This window comes from Mirounga leonina, unplaced genomic scaffold (assembly GCF_011800145.1).
Source record: "Mirounga leonina isolate KUSES-001 unplaced genomic scaffold, KU_Mleo_1.0 Mir_114, whole genome shotgun sequence".
Lineage (NCBI taxonomy): Eukaryota > Metazoa > Chordata > Mammalia > Carnivora > Phocidae > Mirounga > Mirounga leonina.
Genome location: NW_023270265.1, coordinates 16760930 through 16783419, shown reverse-complemented (window position 1 = coordinate 16783419; position 22490 = coordinate 16760930).

Here is a 22490-nt window from a genome sequence, read left to right as displayed (position 1 = left end):
TAGGACCCTGAGATCATGACCTGAGCCAAAGGCAGAGGCTTAACCGACTGAGCCACCCAGGCGTCCCTTCTCACCTTCAAGTCTAAATGTGACTGACTGGGTCATCTGAGCTTTGCCTGTGATTTTTAAATCCTTTACATTTATTTCTAGGTATTGGTCCTTTAATTCTATTTTTAATTTTAGAAATAACCACAGGGAAAGGAGTGTAGCCTTGCAAAGTAGATGTAGACGCCACCTTGTAGAAACCACATGACTTCTACTCTGAGCCCTCTCCTGCCCTCACCCTGCCCCAAATACCCATGAGATTTGAGGATTGTCTTTTTCCAACTTTTTTCAGTTACTGCAGTTCCTACATTTTGAGGTGTCAGGATCTAAGAGAGTGTCAGACAGGAGGCCTTCCTCTCACATTCCAATTTTAATCGATTTTATTAATGTGCTTAAGGTAGCGAATCCTTTGCTTCTGAGTTGGCTGGTTGGATGGTCCAGCCTCTGTGACCTGTCAGAGGACCAGGGTCTGTTACTTCTGAGCAATGAATGATGTCCAGACCTGGCTGATGGGATAGAGAGGAGCCTGGGCTGAGTTGATCACTGCTAGGGAAAATACTGTCTTTATTTGGTCGGTTGGCTATATATATATATATATTTTTTTTTTAATTTAATTTAATTTAATTTTTAAAAGATTTTATTTATTTATTCATAAGAGACAGAGAGAGAGAGAGGCAGAGGGAGAAGCAGGCTTCCCCCTGAGCAGGGAGCCCGATGCGGAACTCGATCCCAGGACCCTGGGATCATGACCTGAGCCGAAGGCAGACACTTAACCATCTGAGCCACCCAGGTGCCCTGGATATATATATATATATATATATATTTTTTTTTTTTTAAAGATTTTATTTATTTATTTATTTGAGAGAGAGGAGGGGGAGAGAAAGAGAGTGTGAGGGGAGGGGTATAGGAGGACGTAGAGAGAATCTCAAGCCGACTCCCTGCTGAGCATGGAGCTTGTAAGCCGACTCCCCGCTGAGCATGGAGCCTGACTCTGGGCTTGATCTCACAACACTGAGATCATGACCTGAGCCAAAATCAAGAGCTGGCTGCTTAACTGACAGAGCCACCCAGGTGCCCCAGTTGGATATATATATATTTTTAATTTTTTTATTGTTATGTTAATCACTATACATTACATCATTAGTTTTTGATATAGTGTTCCATGATTCATTGTTTGTGCATAACACCCAGTGCTCCATGCAGAACGTGCCCTCTTTAATACCCATCACCAGGCTAACCCATCCTCCCACCCTCCTCCCCTCTAGAACCCTCAGTTTGTTTTTCAGAGTCCATCGTTTCTCATGGTTCGTCTCCCCCTCTGATTTCCCTCCCTTCATTCTTCCCCTCCTGCTATCTTCTTCTTCTTTTTTTTTTCCTTAACATATATTGCATTATTTGTTTCAGAGGTACAGATCTGAGATTCAACAGTCTTGCACAATTCACAGCGCTTACCAGAGCACATACCCTTCCCAGTGTCTATCACCCAGCCACCCCATCCCTCCCACCCCACCCCCCAACCAGCAACCCTCAGTTTGTTTCCTGAGATTAACAATTCCTCATATCAGTGAGGTCATATGATACATGTCTTTCTCTGTTTGACTTATTTCGCTCAGCTTAATACCCTCCAGTTCCATCCACGTCGTTGCAAATGGCAAGATCTCATTCCCAGTTGGATATATTTTTAATTGCCATGTTTCCAGGACCCATGAGCAGCGTTGGGTGAAATAGGTACTTAGGTTCCACTCTTGGGGAAAAACAGGTCATCACCATAGCCAAAGCGAACAGGCCTGTGTTGACCTGTCTTTTCAGTTTGCAGTTCTGTGCTGTGGAAATTATTTTCTTTTTCTCCTTTGAACATTAATAGGAAATTCAAGTGTTGTATTGTTTGCTAGATAGACAACATTTTCCTTTTTTTCCTCAAAGGGGAAATATTACCTCAGCATTCAGACATTCTGCCAGTATTTGTGGTCTATGAGTACTGAACATATTTAGAGTTTGTTATCTTGATGCCTGCTAAGATAGAGTAACAGTGGTAATAAGCATAATGATAAGGACAATAATTAGTAATGTTATAGCACTTAGTATGTATCAGACACCCTTCAGAGCATTTTATTTTTACCAACTCATTTAAAATTCTCATAACAAATGTTAGTAACAATTGTAACTTTCATTTTACAGATAAGGAGACTATGGCACAGAGAGGTTGAAAAGCTTGTCTGAAGGTACACAGCCAGCAAGTAGAATCAGAGATTATTCAACTCTTGCTACTGTGAAGAACACTCTGTGTGTGTGTGTGTGTGTGTGTGATGTGCATATACTCAGGGCATTTACTCACACACATGATATAATGTCAGAACTTGGGTCAGGGCATTTACTCACACACATGATATAATGACAGAACTTGGGTCAGGAAATTGAACTAATAAGAAATGCATTGGCCAACAATTATTCTTGAATGGGCATCACAGCTGGGATTGGCTGTCTGATACCTGAAAGTACCGTGGGTGACTTGGGGCTGAGCCATAGCTTGGTCTAAGGTCTAAGGATACTGGATGTTTTTATTTTTAGAAGCTTAGCTTTTATTTCCCTTTTTCATCCAGACAAATTTTAATGGTTATTCCTAGGAGAATTTATAATGAATGGAATTTGGGGGATATTAATAATAATAATAAAATTATCATCCCATTAGGATTATTCAGAAAGCAACGAATTATACACCCCCTTTCCAAACTAGAGCCCTCCGTGCGTGACTGAGCTGCAATCATGGTGGGATTGCCTGAGTGACTAAATGACCCTGCTGCTACCTGGGGCACAGTGGATATTTTACAACTAGTCTTTTTCCTCATAGACTCTAAACATATAAAAGATGTAAGATGCAACTTTTAGCTACTAGGTATAATTTTGTAATGGGTTTCTAGAATGCATTTTCTTGAAAAATTCCTACGTTGCTACCAAACCAATTCTTCAAGAGGCTAATCAAGGACATGTGAAGGGCCTGGGTTTACAAGGTAATAGACAGTATGGATTGATTTGTTTAATTCCTTTTCCAATCTCCAGCTAGTGCATAGTCCTGTGTGCAGAATATAGAAAGCTAAAAACCATATTTCTCAGTCACCATTGTATTTGGGATTCCAGATGGGCTGTTTGGTCCACCAATTGGATGCACCCATGTGAGACTTTAATTTAGAATTGAGATGAGGGGCAAGAAAGGTATGGCTCAGGGGATCTTTTTACTGATGTAGATTGCAGCAGACTAAGCATGTTTTGGAACCAGCAACTCTTAACAGTCATATAATGTTCTGATGTCGCTATAAGCAACCAGCTAGATAATTAGGCTTATTTGTTTCAGGAATTGCTTTTCAATTTCACTTTTTTTTTTTTTAGTATATAAAACATGTTCCAATATCAAAACTGTAACTGGATGTATTCTGAGAAATCTAGTTTCCATTCCTATCCTCTCTACCTCATTTCTCCTTTCCTCCTCATGTAACACATTTTAAAAATTAGTTCGTGGTTCATTTTTTCAGTATTTCATTTTGTAGCTATGAGAAGATACATTTATGTCTGTATTTCCCTGTACTCCTTGCTCTTTTCCCCATGTTCTTGAGATTGATTCACATCAGAGTATGGCATAGAGAGGTTGTTCTTAACTCTCGTCTCGTTGCTCTGACTACCACTCCCAACACAAGGGGCAGTGGAGGACAATCTGGTCCCCATTCAGTAAGATACTGGCTCTGGGCTGGAGCTGCATATGTATTAAATCAGATATCCAACAATTCTTCCCTAACTGAATATTTTGTTTTTTAAAAATATTTTCTAAAAATCAGAAATGGGTATCAGAATTTGAGAAATGGACACAGAAACCATGCCTATTATTTTTATATATTTATTTTTTTACTCTAATTCAATTAATTAACATATAATATATTATTAGTTTCAGAGGTAGAGGTCAGTGATTCATCAGTCTTACAGAATACCCGGTGCTCATTACAATACATACCCTCCTTAATGTCCATCACCCAGCCACCCCATTCCCCTCCCCCCCTCCCCTCCAGCAACCCTGTTTGTTTCCTATGATTAAGAGTCTCTTATGGTTTGTCTCCTTCCCTGATTTTGTCTTGTTTTATTTGTTCCTCTTTTCCCTTATTGTCCTCTGTTTTGTTTCTTATATTCCACATATGAATGAGATCATAATGGTAATTGTCTTCCTCTGATTGATTTATTTCACTTAGCATAATACCCTCTAGTTCCATCTTGCAAATGGCAAGATTTCATTTTCTGATGGCTGAGTAGTATTCCATTGTATATATATACACACACTACATCTTCTTTATCATGCATCTGTCGATGGACATCTTGGCTCTTTCCACAGTTTGGCTATTGTGGACATTGCTGCTATAAACATCGGGGTGCACGTACCCCTTCGGATCACTACATTTGTATCTTTGGGGTAAATACCCAGTAATGCGATTGCTGGGTCATAGGTAGCTCTATTTTCAACTTTTTGAGGAACTTCCTTACTGTTTTCCAGAGTGACTGCACCAGCTTGCATTCCCACCAACAGTGTAAAAGGGTTCCCCTTTCTCCACATCCTCACCAACATCTGTCATTTCCTGACTTGTTAATTTTAGCCATTCTAACTGGTGTGAGGTGGTATCTCATTGAGGTTTTGATTTGTATTTCCCTGATGCCGAGTGATGTTGAGCATTTTTTCATGTGTCTGTTGGCCATTTGTATGTCTTCTTTGGAGAAATGTCTGTTCATGTCTTCTGCCCATTTCTTGATTGGATTATTTGTTCTTTGGGTGTTGAATTTGATAAGTTCTTTGTAGATTTTGGATACTAGACCTTTACCTGATATGTCATTTGCAAATATCTTCTCCCATTCAGTAGGTTGCCTTTTGGTTTTGTTGTTTCCTTTATTGTGCAAAAAGCTTTTTATCTTGATGAAGTCCCAATAATTCATTTTTTGCCTTTGTTTACCTTTCCCTTGCCTTTGGAGATGTGTCTAGCAAGAAGTTGCTGCAGCCGAGGTTGAAGAGGTTGCTTCTTGTGTTCTTCGCTTGTCTCACATTTACGTCTTTCATCCATTTTGAGTCTTTCATCCATTTTGTGTATGGTGTAAGGAAATGGTCCAGTTTCATTCTTCTGCATGTGGCCATGCCTGTAGTTTTAATAAAGAGAAATAATTGTTAACTAATAGAAAAGATAAAAGGACTACTAAGGCATCTGGGAGGTAGCAGAAACTACAGGAAGTAGCTACCACACCTCCACACAGGGAAGAGGAGGGACCCCAAGGAATTCAGACCTCTGAGGAGTCCACTGCTTGGTTGATGCCAGCACCTGAGCTCAACCCACACCTCTGGGAAGCGGGCCCTGGCTGGCTGGAGGAGCAAGCTCTGGAAAAATAGCAAACTGAATTCAAAAGCTGCTGCTAGAAAAACCCCACTAGCTGTGAGGAGAAGAAACAAGATTGGGATGATATGGGGAGGAAGAGAGGGCAGACAGAAAGGAGCAAACTTCTGCCTCCCATCCCTCAGCCTTGCACTCTCTCGCTCTCTCTGGCGCCCCCTACTGGCAGAGCCTAACGGGGGAAGAGCCGGTCAAGTAGGAGCGCGGTTTGCAGGGTCCTGCCACAGGATGGAGACAGGAAAACTGGCACAACACCTGAGGAAATGACCTGAATTGTTTGCTTGTAGATATGGATATCATGAATTACATATTAACATAATTAACATAATTAAGTTTTCTAATACTGATTTCTTACCTGGAGTGAATCCCATTTGACCATGATGGCATTTCTTTTGTTTCTTTGTTTCTTTGTTTCTTTCTTTGTTTCTTTGTTTCTTTCTTCCTTCCTTTCCTTCCTTCCTTCCTTTCCTCCCTCCCTTCCTTCCTTCGTTCGTTCGTTCCTTTCTTTCTTTCCTTCCTTCTTTCTTTTTTAAAATTAATTTATTTATTTGAGAGAGAGAGTATGAGAGACTCATTGTGGGGTGAGGGGCAGAGGGAGAGAGACTCTCGAGCAGACTCCCTGCTGAGACCATGACCTGAGCCCAAAATAAGTGTCATTGCCCAACTGACTAAGCCACCCAGGCACCTCGACATTTTCTTAATATATGGTTTTGTCATATTTTATTTAAGATTTTTATATCAGCATTTTTAAGTCAAATTGATTTATAGTTTTCTTTTTAGGGCAATATTGATTAGGTATTGATATCTATGTTAAATTTGCTTCATAAAAAGAATTTGGAAATTGTAATTATTTTCCCCCATGTTCTGTAATAGTTTAAATAGCATGGGGATTATCTGACTATACAGGATTGCTAAATTCCCCAGTGAAACCATCCAGACCTGGTGTATTATTTGGTGAGAATGCATAATTTTTTCCATAACTTCTATAGTAATTAATCTCTTCAAATTTTTCATCTTAAGAGGTTCAGATTTGGTAAATTGTATTTTCCTAAAAATTATTTATTTTATCTAGATTGTCAAATTTATTTGCATAAAGTTAGCAAGGTATTTTAAGATGTTAAAAAAATTCTCTTATTTTGATGGCAATTTCCCCTTTGTCTCATTTTGTTTGTATATTTGTGCTTTTTTCTTGCTAGTGTTTCTTTACTTTGTGGATTTTTTTTCCTAAAGCAATAACTTGTTGATGTATTTATGACATCGTGATGTATGTATTACTTTGTAGCTTCCTAACTCAGTGTCTGATTTTTATCTTTATTAATTTACTTCTGTTGAAGTACATTAGTTTTTTTTTCTTATTTATTTTTATTGCTATAGATATTTAATACTATGATTTTTTTTCTCTGACTATAGCTTATCTGTGTTCTATAGTCTCCAGCATGTGTCTACATATTTCTCCTTTCATCTCCTAGAACATCTGCTTGGCAAAATCAATGTGTTATCAGGTGCATAGATATTAATAACTACTATATTTTCATTATGAATTATAGCCTTTAGCATTAAAAGGTATTTTTCTTTGTTCTCTTTATTGCTTTTTGGCTAGAATTCTACTTTGTCTGATAGCAAGATATGCCTACTATGAATTCTCTTATCCTTTAACTTTTATCCTTTCTGAATGTCTTTGTTACTTGTCTTTCTTTTCTAGAGCACAGGGTTGGGTTTTGCTTTGTTAGTCAACTTTATAAAACTTTTCTTTTAATAGCTAAGGTAAGCCCTTTCTATTTATTGAGATGAATGACATGTTCAATCTCAGTTTGACATGCTATGTTTTACTTGCTCTTTTATTGGGTATTGACTTTTGTATTCAGGAAGATTTGTGTGTGTGTTCTATTAATTACCTCCATGCCAATGATTTATGTAATAAAAACCTTAGTCATCTTTTTCTTTAAATACTATCTGTTGGTGTCTTACTTTGAGCAATATGGAAATTATAGAAACCACTTCTCTTCCCTCTCTTTTCCTAAGCTTTGAATTTTAGACACCAGTTTTATCTTATTATTAATCTTTGTACCTTTCAATTTACTTAAGCTTCTTCTACTTGACTTGTCAGCCTCAGTGGCTTCTTTTACCTTCAGCTAACACTAAGAGGCAAGTGATGTACTTTCCAATTACTCTGTCTTACTTCCTCATCTACTCTTTAATGAAATGTTTGTTTGAATATTTTCCTCCTTTTTTTAAAATTGAGTTTTTTGCTTTCTTATTTTTTTTTAAAAGATTTTATTTATTTGACAGAGAGGGAGAGAGAGAGCTAGAGAGGGAACACAAGCAGGGGGAGTAGGAGAGGGAGAAGCAGGCTCCTGGCTGAGCAAGGAGCCTGATGCAGGGCTCGATCCCAGAACCCTGGGATCACGACCTGAGCCGAAGGCAGATGCTTAACAACTGAGCCAACCAGGTGCCCCACTTTCTTATTATTGAGTTATTATTTGAAAAACTATTATTTGCAAATATTTTCTCCTAGTCTGTATTTAATCTTTTTATTCTCTTAACAATCTTTTTATGCTCTGCTTTCTTTGAAGAGCAGAAATTCTTAAGTTTGATGAGGTCAAATTCATTGATATTTTCCTTTATAGATCATGATAAGAAATCTTTGTCTAAATCAAGGTCACAAAGATTTTCTCCTATGTTTCTTCTGGAAGTTTTATAGTTTTAAATGGTTTTATTTATTTATTGTAATTTAAAAATTAAAAAAAATTATTTATTTATTTTAGAGAGCGAGAGAGAGAAAGAGAGAGAGAGCACACATGAGCAGGAAGGGCAGAGGAAGAGAGAGAGATTCCCAAGCAGACTCCATGCTGAGCATGGCGCTGGACACTGGGCTTGATCTCAGGATCCTGAGATCATGACCTGAGCCAAAACTGAGAGTCAGACGCCCAACCAACTGTGACTCCCCGGCACCCAGATATAGTTTCAGGTTTAAAATTTAAGTCTATGATCCATTTTGAGTTAACTTTTGCATATGGTGCAAGGAATGGGACAAGCTATCATTATTATTATTATTACTATCTTTGTATATGACTGTCTAATTGTTTCAGCCCTATTTGCTGAAATAACTATCTTTTATCCATTGTATTGTCTGGGCACCTTGGTTGAAAATCAGTTGTCCTTATAGGTCAATTTCTGGTCTCTATTCTGATACACTGATCTCTCCTTAGTGTCTTTACAGTGATACCACATTCTTGATTATTATAACTTTATAATGAGTTGTGAATTAGGTCCTTTGTTTTCAAAGTTGTTTTGGTTACTCTCTGTCCTTTGCATTTTCCTATGAATAGAATTTTGATTTGGATAGTGTGCTGTATTTACAGATCAATTTGGGAAGAATTGATATCTTCACAATATGGAGTCTTCTGATTCATGCACCTGTTCAGTCTCTCCGTTTATTTCCGTCTTCTGTAATTCCCTTCAGTGATGTTTTATAGTTTTCAGTGTATAGGTCTTATATTTTTTCTCATATATTCCTAAGTATCTCATAATTTCATGCTATTGGTAATAGTTTGGTTTTTTAATTTTAAATTCTGATTTTTCATTGCTGCTACATAGAAATATGATTAATTTTTTATATTGATCTTGTATTGTACAAACTGAAGAAACTCTTATTAGTTCTAAGAATATCTTTGTAGATTCATAGGAAATTTTGGTTGTATGATCATGTTTTCTGTGAATAAAGACAGTTTGTATTCTTCCTTAACAATCTGGATATCTTTTTTCCCTCTTCCTTGGCTTATTGCGCTGGCTAGAATTTATCAGTGATTGATTTTACCAAACTTCTGGACCTGCAGTTTTATTTGTAGGAAGTTTTTAACTACAAATTCAATTTCTTTATAAATAGAAGGATTTTTTTAAAGTTACCTATTTTTTCTTGAGTTAGTTATGGTAGTATGCGTCTTTCAAGGAAATTGTCTATTTCACTGAAGTTGTCAAATTTATTGACATAAAATTGCTCACAATATCTTTTATTATTTCTTTAATACTGATAGAATCTGTAATGATACTACCTCTCTCATTTTTGATAGTGAGGATTTTTTACCTTCTACTTTTTTTCTTTAGCTGTTTGTCTAGAATTTTAGAAATTTCATTGCTTTTCCCAAAAAACTAACTTTAGGTTTCTTTTACATTTTCTTCATTGGTTTTCTGTTTTTTATTTTATTGATTTTTTTTGTTTTGATCTTTATTATTGCCTTGATTTTGTCTACTTCAGGTTTTTTTTTTAATTTTTAGAACTTTTTTTAAAAAAGATTTTATTTATTTGACAGAGAGAGCAAGAGAGCAAAAGCAGGGGGAGCAGGAGAAGGAGAGGGAGAAGCAGGCTCCCGCTGAGAAGGGAGCCCGATGCGGTACTGGATCCCAGGACCCTGGGATCCTGACCTGAGCCGAAGGCAGATGCTTAACCATCTGAGCCACCCAGGAGCCCCTACTTTAGGTTTAATTTGTTCTTCTTTTTCTAAATTTTATTTATTTATTTTTAAAGATTTTATTTATTTATTTGACAGAAAGAGACACAGTGAGAGAGGGAACACAAGCAGGGGTAGTGGGACAGGGAGAAGCAGGCTTCCCGCGGAGCAGGGAGCCAGGCGCGGAGCTCGATCCCAGAATCCTGGGATCATGACCTGAGCTGAAGGCAGATGCTTAACAACTGAGCCACCCAGGCGCCCCTTCTTTTTCTAAATTTTAAAGATGGAAGCTGAGAAAATTAATTTGAGACTTCTTTTCTTTCCTAATACAGGCATTTATTGCTATAAATTATTGCCTACATACTGCTTTAGTGGCATCCCAGAAATTGTGGCATATTCTGTCTTCATTGTCATTCAATTTGAAACACTTTTAAAATTTCTTTTAGTTTCTTTTTTGTTCCATTGGTTATTTAGAAAGTGTGTTATTTAGTTTTAGATATTGGAGAATTTTCCAGAGGTCTTTTTGTTATTAATTTCTAATTTAATTCCTTCATGGCCAGAAAACATATTTGATGTAACTTGAAACCTTTTACGTTTATTAAATCTATTTTATAGTCCAGACCATATATGGTCTTTCATGATGACTGTTCCACGTGCACTTGAAATGAATGTGATTCTGCTGCTGTTGGATGGACTATTAATGTCAATTAGGTGATGTTGGTTGGTAGTTTTATTCAGGTCTTCTAAATCCTTACATACTTCCTACCTCTTTGTTTCATTGGTTATTGAGAGAAGGATAGTATAATTATTGATTATAATGGCTTCATATATTTTGAAACTCTGATTAGGTACATAAATGTTTAGGATTGTTATGTCCTCATGATGAATTGATGCTCTGATTAATATGAGATGACTATCTCTAACTCTGGTGATAATCTTTGCACTGAAATATACTTTACCTGATATTAATAATAGTCCACTTTCTTTATGCTTACCAGTTTATTAAAGGATGTGATAAAGGATGCAAATCACCAGTCAGATGAAGAGATATATAGGGTGAGGTATGGGGAAAGGGCATGCCCTCTCCAGACATACCACTCTCCCCAATCTCCATGTGTTCACCAACCTGGAAGCTCAGTCCAACTTTCTTTTGATTAGTGCTGCATGCTGTTTTCCACTCTTCTTTTGCTTCTATCTGTATCTTTAACTATTTTTGCTTCTATCTGTATCTTTATGTATTTTGAAGCTTTGTTATTAGGTGTACAGACATTTAGGATTTTTGTGTTCCTTAATGAATTGATCCATTTATCACTTTGAAATGACCTTTATTTCTGGTAATATACTTTGCTTTGAAATCTATGTTGTCTAATATTAATATAGCTTCTTCAACTTTCTTTTGGATCAGTGTTAGAATGGTATATTGTTACTTTTAGCCTGTTTGTGTCTTCTTTCTGTATAAAGTGTATTTCTTGAGGGCAGCATATAGTTGGGTCTTGCTTTTTTGATTTAATCTGACGACTTTGGCCTTCTAATTGGGGCATGTAAACCATTGACATTTAGTGTTACTGTTAGGTTTAAATCTGTCATCTTACTTACTTACTTAGTCTCATCTATTTTTGCCCCTCTTTTTTCTTTTCCTGGCTTTTTTGGATTACATATTTTTTTCTATTTCGTATCCTTTGTTGGTTTTTTAGTGGTGGCTCCTGTTATTTTAGTAGTTACTTTAGAGTTTATAGTATATAACTTATTATAGACTACCTTCAAGTAATATTACATCACTTCATGAATACTGTCTTCCTGTCCTGTGCTATTGTTGTATACATTTTATATTTACATGTTATATAATCCCCACACTACATTATTATTATATTTGTTTAAAACATACACCTCTTTATCTTTCATAAAGAAATTTATAAAGTTTTCTACTCTTTAAAGATATTTAAAGAATAACAAAAAGTCTTATATATCTTACACATGTTACCAGTTTCAATGTTCTTCATACAGTTGTACAGATCTTTATTTCTTTTTTTTTAAAGATTTTTATTTATTTATTTGAGAGAGAGAATGAGATAGAGAGAGCATGAGAGGGGGGAGGGTCAGAGGGAGAAGCAGGCTCCCCGCTGAGCAGGGAGCCCAATGCGGGACTCGATCCCGGGACTCCAGGATCATGACCTGAGCCGAAGGCAGTCGCTTAACCAACTGAGCCACCCAGGCGCCCCAGATCTATATTTCTATCTGGTGTCATTTTACTTCTGATGAAACAGTTCCTTTATCATTTTTGGTATTATGAATCTGCTGGTGATAAATGATTTCAAATTTTGCATGTCTGAAAAAATCTTTTTTTTTTTTGCCCTCAATTTTGAAACATGCTTATGCAGGATATAGAATTCTAGGTTGACCATTTTTCCCCCTTCTATATTTTAAAGGTTTGTTCCACTGAATTCTTGCTTGAATAATTTTCAGTAAGAAATATGTTGTTATCCTTATTTTGTTTATCAGTATGTAACATGTCTTTTTTTCTTTGGCTGTTTTAAAAATGTTCTCTTTGTCACTGTTTTCAAGCAATGTGTTTATGATGTGTCTTCATGTTTTTTGTGCTTGGGGTTCATTTGGTTTCTTAGACCTGTGAGTTTATAGTTTTCATTAAATTTGGAAAATTGCAACCATGATTTTATCAAATATTTTTTGCTTTCACTCCTCTCTCTCTCCTTTAGGGACTCCATTTATATGTACACCAGGTGGCTTGATATTGTCCCACAGCTTACTTATGATGTGTTCATTGTTTTTTATTTTATTTTCTCTGTTTCATTTTGAATCATTTATATTGCTTATTGAAGGAAGTGGTTTGTTTCCTTATAGAGAGTTCCACTGTTTGAATTTGCCAATTTCCTCCTTATTCCCTGTATTTCATGTAAACTTATAGTTAGGTTTGAAGGCTAATCAGATTCAGATTTTTTTTGACAAGAATACTTCACAGGTGGTGGTATGTACTTGCATCAAGATTCACATACTGTCCAATTTTTTTCTTTTGTGATTGCCTTTGACAATCATCACTATCAGTCCATATGTTAATTTATTTTCAGTAAATTTCTCATGAATGACTCATGGGAACAATATTTTTGAGCTCTTGTTTTTCATAACAGATTGTCTTCAGCCTTTACATACTTAAAGATTAGTTTTGCTGGTTGTAAAATCCTGGCTTCATTCCTTTCCTAGGTTATCTGAAATATGTCACCCCATGGCCATTTGGCAAAAAGTATTACTGTTTAAAATGTCTAATGTCAATTTGATTTCTTTTCCCTTTTAAGTTACTTGATATCTTTATCTGGATAACAAAATAATTCTTTTAATACTCCTTTTCCAGTTTCAACTACTGTTCTCAGATTGGCCTCTCCTGCTTTCTAAGTTACTATCTATTGGATATTTTTTTGTTCATTTTCAGTAAGAAATATATTGTTATCCTTATTTTGTTTATCAGTATGTAACATTGTTTATCAGTGTTTATGAGTGTTGTGAGAAGTCTCATTGTCTAATGCCCCCAGGTCATGGGGCTATAAGTGGATTGTTACTCTTCATTTGGGATTCATGAAGATGTGTTGTCATCTCTATGTTTTGGTAGATATTGCCTGTGGGCTTTCAGTTTTGCTATCCTAGTTGCTCTATTTATAAGGAGAGAGGGCTTTTAGGATGATTCACAGCCTACACAGCTGCCATTGTGGCTGTTTTCTTAGAATCCTCTTAATATGTTCTAAAAATTTTGGATGGGGGCACCTGAGTGGCTCAGTCGGTTGAGTGTCTGCCTTCAGTTTGGGTCATAATCCCGGGGTCCTGGGATTGAGCCCCACGTTGGGTTCCCAGCTTGGTGGGGAGCCTGCTTTTCCCTCTCTCTCTGCTGCTTCCTCTGCTTGTGCTCTCTCTCTAATAGATAAATAAAAATCTTAAAAAAAATTTTTTTGGGTGAATTTATCTGTGTTTTCATTTGTTTGTTTTTTGTTTTTTCTTTTGGTTTTCATCACTTTTAGGGTACTGAGGCCTTCCTCTCATTGCCCTAACTTGAATCCCACAACAGCTGATCTACTGTGGTCCTGCTCATTTACCTCCTTTATTCAGGTTCATAGAGGATTCCATAGCCCAATGTTACTGAGAAGTTATTTATGGATTTGTTTTTCCTACTTTTATGTTTGGTCTGTTTATTTTTTTAAGATTTATTTATTTATTTTAGGGAGAGAGAGAGCGAGAGAGAGAGTGCAGGGGTTAGGGTTAGGAGGGGCAGAAGGATAGGGAGAGTCCCAAGCAGACTCCATGCTCAGCTTGGAACCTGACATGGACTCGATGGGGAACCTCAATCCCACAAGCCTGAGATCATGACCCCAGACAAAACCAAGAGCCTGAGGCCCAACCGACTATGCCACCCAGGTGCCCCTGGTCTGTTCAGTTCTAGGAAAGAGTTTAGAAGATTAAGAAAATCTACTCTGCTGCTATGGTCAGTCATATTATTGGAAGTTCATGGCTTTTTTTCTTCTTCTTAATTTACAAAAGTGTTATTAAGCATTGCTATGTCATTATGAATTTCCTTATTTTATACTTCAATGGTTTTTGAAATCTATCCATGTTGATATATATATACACATATGTATATATAATTTCTTGTAATTGCTGTGTGATATTTTCCCATTGCATCCATATACCACATTTCATTTACCAATTTACCTATCCATTTGCATTTCAGTATTTAAAAATTTTCACTATAACAAAAAGACGGCAATAAAAATTCTGATATCTTTCTCCTTGTGTGTGAGAGTTGTTGTAGTATTTATTTATACAAAATTAACTTTAATCTTTTAGAATTTAAGTAACATAAAAAGGTTTTATAAATGGAATATGGTATACAAATATTAGGTACTTTAATTAACTTCAGTTTTGGCCTTTTCCAATCTTTACAAAAGCTGTCTTATGTTTGATATCCATTCTTTTGGATAGAAAAGGCCTGACTTTTTTTACGTTACAGCTTAGCAAAGTAAACATCTCATTTCCTTTTACAAGTTCCTTGAATCTGCTACCTTTCCCTGTAATGGCTCAACACACACACACACACACACACACACACACACACACACACACACCCCTCAGAGAGTTTTGTGTGAAATCCTCTTTGTTGGTAGTTTCTGTGCTGGTTATCTTTCTAGTTTGTTCTAAACCAGATATTCTCAAAAAAGAGAAGGGTATGGGACTCCTGGGTGGCTCAGCCGGTTAAGTGGCTCAGGTTATGATCTCAGGGTCCTGGGATCAAGTCCCGCATTGGACTCCTTGCTCAGTGGGAAGTCTGCTTCTCCCTCTGCCTGCTATTCCCTCTGCTTGTACTCTCTCTCTCTGACAAATAATAAAATCTTAAAAAAAAAAAAGAAAAAAAAGAGAAGGGTATGTTGGATTTCTTTTCAGGCTTTTCCACCCACTATCCATGTCTTGGGGTTTCTGATAGGCTCCCAGCAGTTCAAGCCAAGCAACTTAGCCTGAAATGAAACAAAGTTTCTTACTTTGCATACTATTTTATTAACAAATACGTGAGCCTGTTTTTTTTTTTTTTTTTTTTTTTTTTTTGGCCTGGAGGCTTGTGCTTTTCATCTAGGTAAGTTAATTTAGGGACCTCAACTTCAATTCCTTGAATTTCCTGTCTTTTGTTGAAGAAAGCAGTGATCCTAGAGTTTTCAGGTGTGGTCCAGGCCACTGTGACTGCCCCAAACTAGAGTGGGTAACACTTCTATTTTCACTCAAATCACTGTTTTATCAATACATTTATTTGTTCATTCATTTGACAGAACTTTATGGAACACCTGCTGTGTGACAGTCTTACTGGGAGCCCTAGCTAAAGATGATGATGATGATGGTGATGATACTGAATATAGTGGGGGTGTGTTGGTGTATTTCCTTTCTTAACAGCTGGACACTGTTTTTCCATTGTATGCATATACTGCATTTAATTTACCAATTTCCTTATTAATTCACATTTGGGTTGCTTCATAATGTTAACTAATTATCCTAGTGATTTATATGTATTAACGGCTTTCATCCTCACAATAACTCTATGAGGTTGGCAATTTTGTTGTTGCCCCTGTTTCACAGATGAGAAAATGAAGATGCAGAGGTTAAGTAATTTTCTCATAAGTGCCAATAAGTGGTGCATTTAGGATTCCATCCTAGGCAGCCTAGCTCCAAAGGCCATGTGTTCAAGAACCCTGCTCCCTCTACCTACCTCAGAAGCAGTCACTGTTTTAAGGACTTCACAGGCCAATAACTAGACATGTAAATATATCAGTTACAGTACAAATTAATAAGAAACAATAGAGGAATATTTAAAGTACAGATGTAGCACAGAGGAGAGGGGGACGAGCTCACCTTCGGGAGGTAAGAGGAAATCTGAGTCAGGGGCAGATTTGCTGGTTAGAAGATACATAGGCTCAGACCAATCAAGGTAGATTCTTTAAGAAGGGTTTTTGCACACATCTGGGCACTGGTGGATGAGGTTGACAGAGTGAGGTCATGAACAGCAGGGTGGTCTGGTGGACAGGGCTGCTCTCTGGAGTGAGTCCACTGGGGGTCAGAAGTTCAGGGCCTACCACTTCTGAGACTCATGGCTTTTGGCAAGCCACTTAACAACCTCACATAGCTGGTCTCGGTCTCAAAGGGAATAATTAATGCAGAAGTTCTTTGTAAATGGCAAAGTGCTAGGCAACTATAAAGGGCGTTAGCAGTCCTGAGAAAGGGACAGTGTGAACTGTGAGCCTATTGCCTAGCTCCGATGACTGTGGAATAAAACTGCATTAAACTCTTAAGTTCCAGCCTTGAGCTCCTCAGGAAAAGTGTCAAGTACAATGTTGCACTAGAAATTCTGAGCTGAGTGGCGCTGACCCGACAGGCTGGGGACCCACCAGTGGGCTGAAGATGTATGTGCTCCTCCATGCCACTTTGCAGTTGGGGCCTCTCTTCCTTCCTGGGCAGAAAGCATCTGTTTCTGTACAATAATTAGACTTGGTCCACTAGTAACATAATCACAAAAATGGTCCAAGCCACCAGAAAGACAGTGTTGGTTAACTCTATGAATGGAAGGAAGGACTTTCCCTAAAATAGTCTCAGAAACTGGGGAAAGTACAGCTGGACTGAGGGTTTTTTGTGGGAGGATTTAGGTGATTAGCTCTTTCCTTATAAAGGGTTTCATCTCTGATTCAATCTATAATTACAAGAACTCTCATTTCTTTTTTTTTTAAAGATTTTATTTATTTGAGAGAGAGAGAATGAGAGAGAGAAAGCACATGAGAGGGGGGAGGGTCAGAGGGAGAAGCAGACTCCCCGCTGAGTAGGGAGCCCAATGTGGGACTGGATCCAGGGACTCCAGGATCATGACCTGAGCTGAAGGCAGTCGCTTAACCAACTGAGCCACCCAGGCACCCCAAGAACTCTCATTTCTTAGACCGGAGAAGTTCTTCACCAATAATGATGAAAACCTGAAATGATTACACAGGTTTTTTCAGGTCCTGAGTTCCTCTAATTTCCCTAGTTCCCTCTTGAGAAAGCTCCAGTCCATTCAGATCATGGGGAATTTACATTTGGGGGTCCGTCCAGTTCTACTCTGCTGAATGAACTGGCCAGAGGAATCCCCCTTGGATGATGGATGATGCTGGTGGCAGAGAAAGCCTTCTCCCCCCCTGCCCCCCAGCTCTGTAACATTCTAGGGCATGAGCATTGGTCTCTGGGTTCTTCTGGGGCTGGAGAGGTTTTCCTCTTTGGAGTCTACGCTGAGTGTGGCCACATTGAGGAAGTCACCAGGGCTGAAGGTCTAGAGGTCAGTGTGTCCCTGTGCTTACTGGTGAGCTCTCTTTCACTCTGGGCTTGGTGGGCAGATGTGGTGATGCTGTGTGCCGAGAAGGAGAAGCAATGACACATCTTTGGATAAAGATGCTCCATCAAATTAATAGCCACCTTCATGACCCCAGCATGGTTCTCAAGCTCAGTGGTCCCCTGCCACGCTGGTCCTCCCTACCTGGCTATACTATGTGTACCTGGGCCTGAGGACAACACAGCTCTGCTTCTTTTTGAAGCTTCTGGTCAAATAATTGCTCCAGCAGCTCATTTTCGTCTGGTCCTACTCCGGCTGCTGTGAGGTCACTTAGATGTACAGAGTCCATTTCCGGAAACCTCATGGCGATGGCCTCCTTGGAAGGCCTGCTGCCTTTGATTCAGTGAGTCCTGGATTTCACCTAACAGAAACATCAGCTTTACAACATCCCAGATCTTAAGGTTTTGAACTCCCCACTTGCTTTCTAGCAATTTCCACTTAATTGACCTTATGGCTTTTGTAAGCTACCTACTTATAATTTCTGTATTGTTGTCCACATTCTTTTTTTTTTTTTTTAAGATTTTATTTATTTATTCATGAGAGAGAGAGAGAGAGAGAGAGAGGCAGAGGGAGAAGCAGGCTCCCAAGGAGCAGAGAGCCCGATGTGGGACTCGATCCCAGGACCCTGGGGTCATGACCTGAGCCGAAGGCAGACGCTTAACCATCTGAGCCACCCAGGCGCCCTCCTTGTCCACATTCTTTTAGCATATTTTATTATTTCAAATTATGTGGTTTGAATTGGTTTTACTTTGAATGACTAATTTATTTCATGGGAATAGATGGTTATAAGTCCCCAGTTCTTTGCATCCTCCTTAGCTAAAGCCACAAATTTCAAGTAGTTCATAATGAGGAGCCTTGAGAGGACAGGCCCTTATTGACACAAGTGCATTTGAGAGCACACAGCACTGGGCCAGTCGCTACCCTTGTTTATATTCTTCTCAGTTTATGGCCCTCTGCTGACCCTGCTCACAGTCACCGCCAAAGTCACCCTTTGCCCTCATCTCCTGCTCCATTCTCCCTTGCTCTGTCCCGCACACAGGGCTCAGTTGCTGTTCACTGAAACGCCTCCATGCCAGTGTTCCCTTGGCCTGAGCGCTTTCCTTCATGTGTCCACAGGACGGCGCCCTCCCCTCCTTGGGTCTCTGGCCTAAAGTCACTTTCTCAGGGATCTGTCCATCATCACTCTTCATAAAAATGCAGCTTTCCAGAATCAGCTATACCTTCTGCTCTGTTTTTCTCTAAACTCCTTACCACCATTGACATACTTTCTATTTTGTTTATTGTGTATTTCTCCCAACCAGAATGCAACCCTTGAGAGGACAAGATTTTTATCTGGTTTGTTATATCCGCAGTAATTGAGCAAGTGTTTGGTGAGCATTAATGTGAAATGAATATCTTTAATGAATGAATGGACATTATATCCTCTTACTCAATTAAGAATTCACTTGAAGATATTCTTCCTTCCATAGAATCTTTTCAAGTAAAAACTAAATGTCTCTAATAGAATAACTTTAAAACAACACAAAAATTTCATTTTCTACAGATACATTTTCAAGCTCTCTGTTTTCTGATTTTTATTTTTTGGATTTATTTATTTATTTATTTATTTATTTTTTTACTGGCAATAAAAAGAATACGGGTTCACTGTAAAAAGTTCAAAAAACTACGACCAATTTAAATTACTAATGATCCCACAGAGTTAACCATTGGTAGCATTTTGATGTACTTCCTTCCACACTTTCATCTAAGCATGCACATGTGCCTGTACAGACACATTTTTCTAGGAATACATAATCCTATGTATTTACATATATATTTGTATTTAAGTTGGGGTTGTACTACGTTTAATTTTATCATGTAGTATGTCAGGAGCAGACTATGTATCATTGCTTGTTTTTCTAAAACATAATGCTCAGAGGTGTCTTAATATTGTACTGTATAATCTATCATAATTTGTTTAACTAGTCTGCTATTGTGGACATTTAAAAAATATTTTTTCATTTTCATTTGAATGAAAATTTCATTCATCTGTTTTTGTTGGTTTTAAACTGCTCTTTCATCCATTCTAATTCTTTTATCTTATTTTGCTCTTAAATTTTACTTCTAAGTAATCTTCAGAGCTTAATCTTTTGTCCCTGTGATTTTTTAAATGCCATTTTCTGTAAGTCGTTCAGCCATAATGGCCTGTTTACCTTTAATTTCTTAGTTTTATCTGTTTTACTTTCTTGTTTTTCTAAATAATTTCCTCTTTACATGATATATCTTATAGTGTTTTTACTGTGGTCATTTGGGCCACCTCCTCCTAGTCTCATCCTGGCTTTCTCAGAGACCCCTTCCTTTATTTATTTATTTATTTATTTAAGATTTTATTTATTTGCGAGAGAGAGAATGAGAGACAGAGAGCATGAGAGGGAGGAGGGTCAGAGGGAGAAGCAGACTCCCCGCTGAGCAGGGAGCCTGATGCGGGACTCGATCCCGGAACTCCAGGATCATGACCTGAGCCGAAGGCAGTCGCTTAACCAACTGAGCCACCCAGGCGCCCTATTTATTTATTTTTTAATTTTTTATTGTTATGTTAATCACCATACATCATTAGTTTTTGATGTAGTGTTCCATGATTCATTGTTTGCACATAACACCCAGTGCTCCATGCAGTACGTGCCCTCTTTAATACCCCTCACCAGGCTAACCCATCTCCCCACCCCCCTCCCCTCCAGAACCCTCAGTTTGTTTCTCAGAGTCCATCGTCTCTCATGGTTCGTCTCCCCCTCTGATTTCCCCCCCTTCATTCTTCCCCTCCTGCTATCTTCTTCTTTTTTTTTGAAATACACTTTTTATTATACCTAATTGGTAGATAAGAAAACTGAGTCTTAGGCAGATAACTTGCCCAAAGCAAATGGCAGAGAAACATTTGCACTCAGGTCTCTCTGACCGCCAAGCCTGTGTTCTTAACCACACGCTTTTTAAAAAAATTTTTTTGTTATGTTAATCACCATACATTACATCATTAGTTTTTGATGTAGTGTTCCGTGATTCATTGTTTGTGTATAACACCCAGTGCTCCATGCAGAACGTGCCCTCTTTAATACCCATCACCAGGCTAACCCATCCCCCCACCCCCTCCCCTCTAGAACCCTCAGTTTGTTTTTCAGAGTCCATCGTCTCTCATGGTTCGAGAGACCCCTTCCTTTAAAGAACATCCTCAGAACACTGGTGGTTTTCCAGTGTGACTGGCTGGCCAGTCACAGTACCTGCTGGAATCACGTTTGGGCCATCTCTTCTGAAGAGAGGAACACTCTGAAGTCTAGAATCTCCAGCATGCACAGCCCCAGGCATGGGGGATGTGGAAATGTCATCCCGTTACCCAGCCTGATGTGAAGGGCAGACAGGCCTTGGGAAGCTGCTCTGTGGAGCGTGTGTAGCCAGAATACAGGCATCATGTTTCCCTCAGCCTCTGTCTCTATCACTTTTATTTTAAGTTTTCTACAGGTTTCCTTTTGGGGCAGGGTAACAATTTTGAGTCTTCTGGCCCCCTGCTCCCCATCAGGCCCAAGGCAATGCTGGCTGGAGCTGGGATTACTCCCACGGTCCTCAGTGCCAAGAAGATCTGGGATCCTGGGGAATGAAACAGGCTTGCCCCAAATTGCAGTGTTAAAGATGAGGCTTGTTTCTTAAAAGTGTGGAGAGATGACTGTCGATGGATGCTCTTTTTCTGCGTGTCAAGGGGGGGCAGGGTGCTGACTGAGAAGACGAGACCCTGAGGAATGCTCTGTCTTCATGTCACATTCACGGCCATAGCTCCCTGTTTTGCACGAGTGCTTTTCCCATTGGCTTCTCTTTCTATTTCCTCTGGGCCAGGAGTTGCTATGTCTTCTGGTAAAAACATTTTCTCTTCTCTCCAAACCCGGGACAACTGCATGACCTTTGGAGCGAGCTTCCCCTCAGCCCCTCTGAACCGATGGCAAATTAACTCTCTGGCTGACTCATCCACTGCTCAATTCCATGGCCCTCTGGGGTGTCCATGAACTCTTCACATGGGGCCAATTCACAGTTTGGGCTAGGCACCTCAAAAGCCAATGATTCTCAGGAATTCAATTGATAGATTAATCTTTCCTTGGATGAGTTGTTCAGCACCCAGGGGAGCTGAAGTGAAAACGGAGGCCTCCCGGGTCTCGTGGGTCCAGTAGGGTTGTGAGAGGCCCTCCCAAGCACAAATGTGACTTCTCAGTGTTTGCATCACACTGCAGATTATGGTTGTCTGATTAGATAAACTCACCAAGATAAGGGTCCTGATATATTTCGGCAGGAGACTTGGATTTTAGAAAACACATTTCCTCATATTTAAAGTTTTAAGCCCTCTTTTCTCTCCAGCTTTGTGGAAGAAAATACCTTTGGCAAAGTCGGGTGGGCTGGCGCCTGTATCTGCTCAGCCTCAGGGGGAACAGGCTCCTGCAGGAAGAAACTGCTTCTTCCAAATCTGATCTACAAGTCTCATTAATTGTGTGATCTGTAGTCAAACATAACATCCTCTGGCCAGTGTGCATTCTATCTACGTGGTCTATCTACGTGGTCCCCTTGCAACCCTGCTTTCACGTTAATTCTCTAAGCCAAGAGGTGGACAGTTAACCGAGACCTCTCACTAGGCTCAGCTGTGAGCTGGCAGGGCCCATCTAAGGCCAATGGGCCACCCCTCTA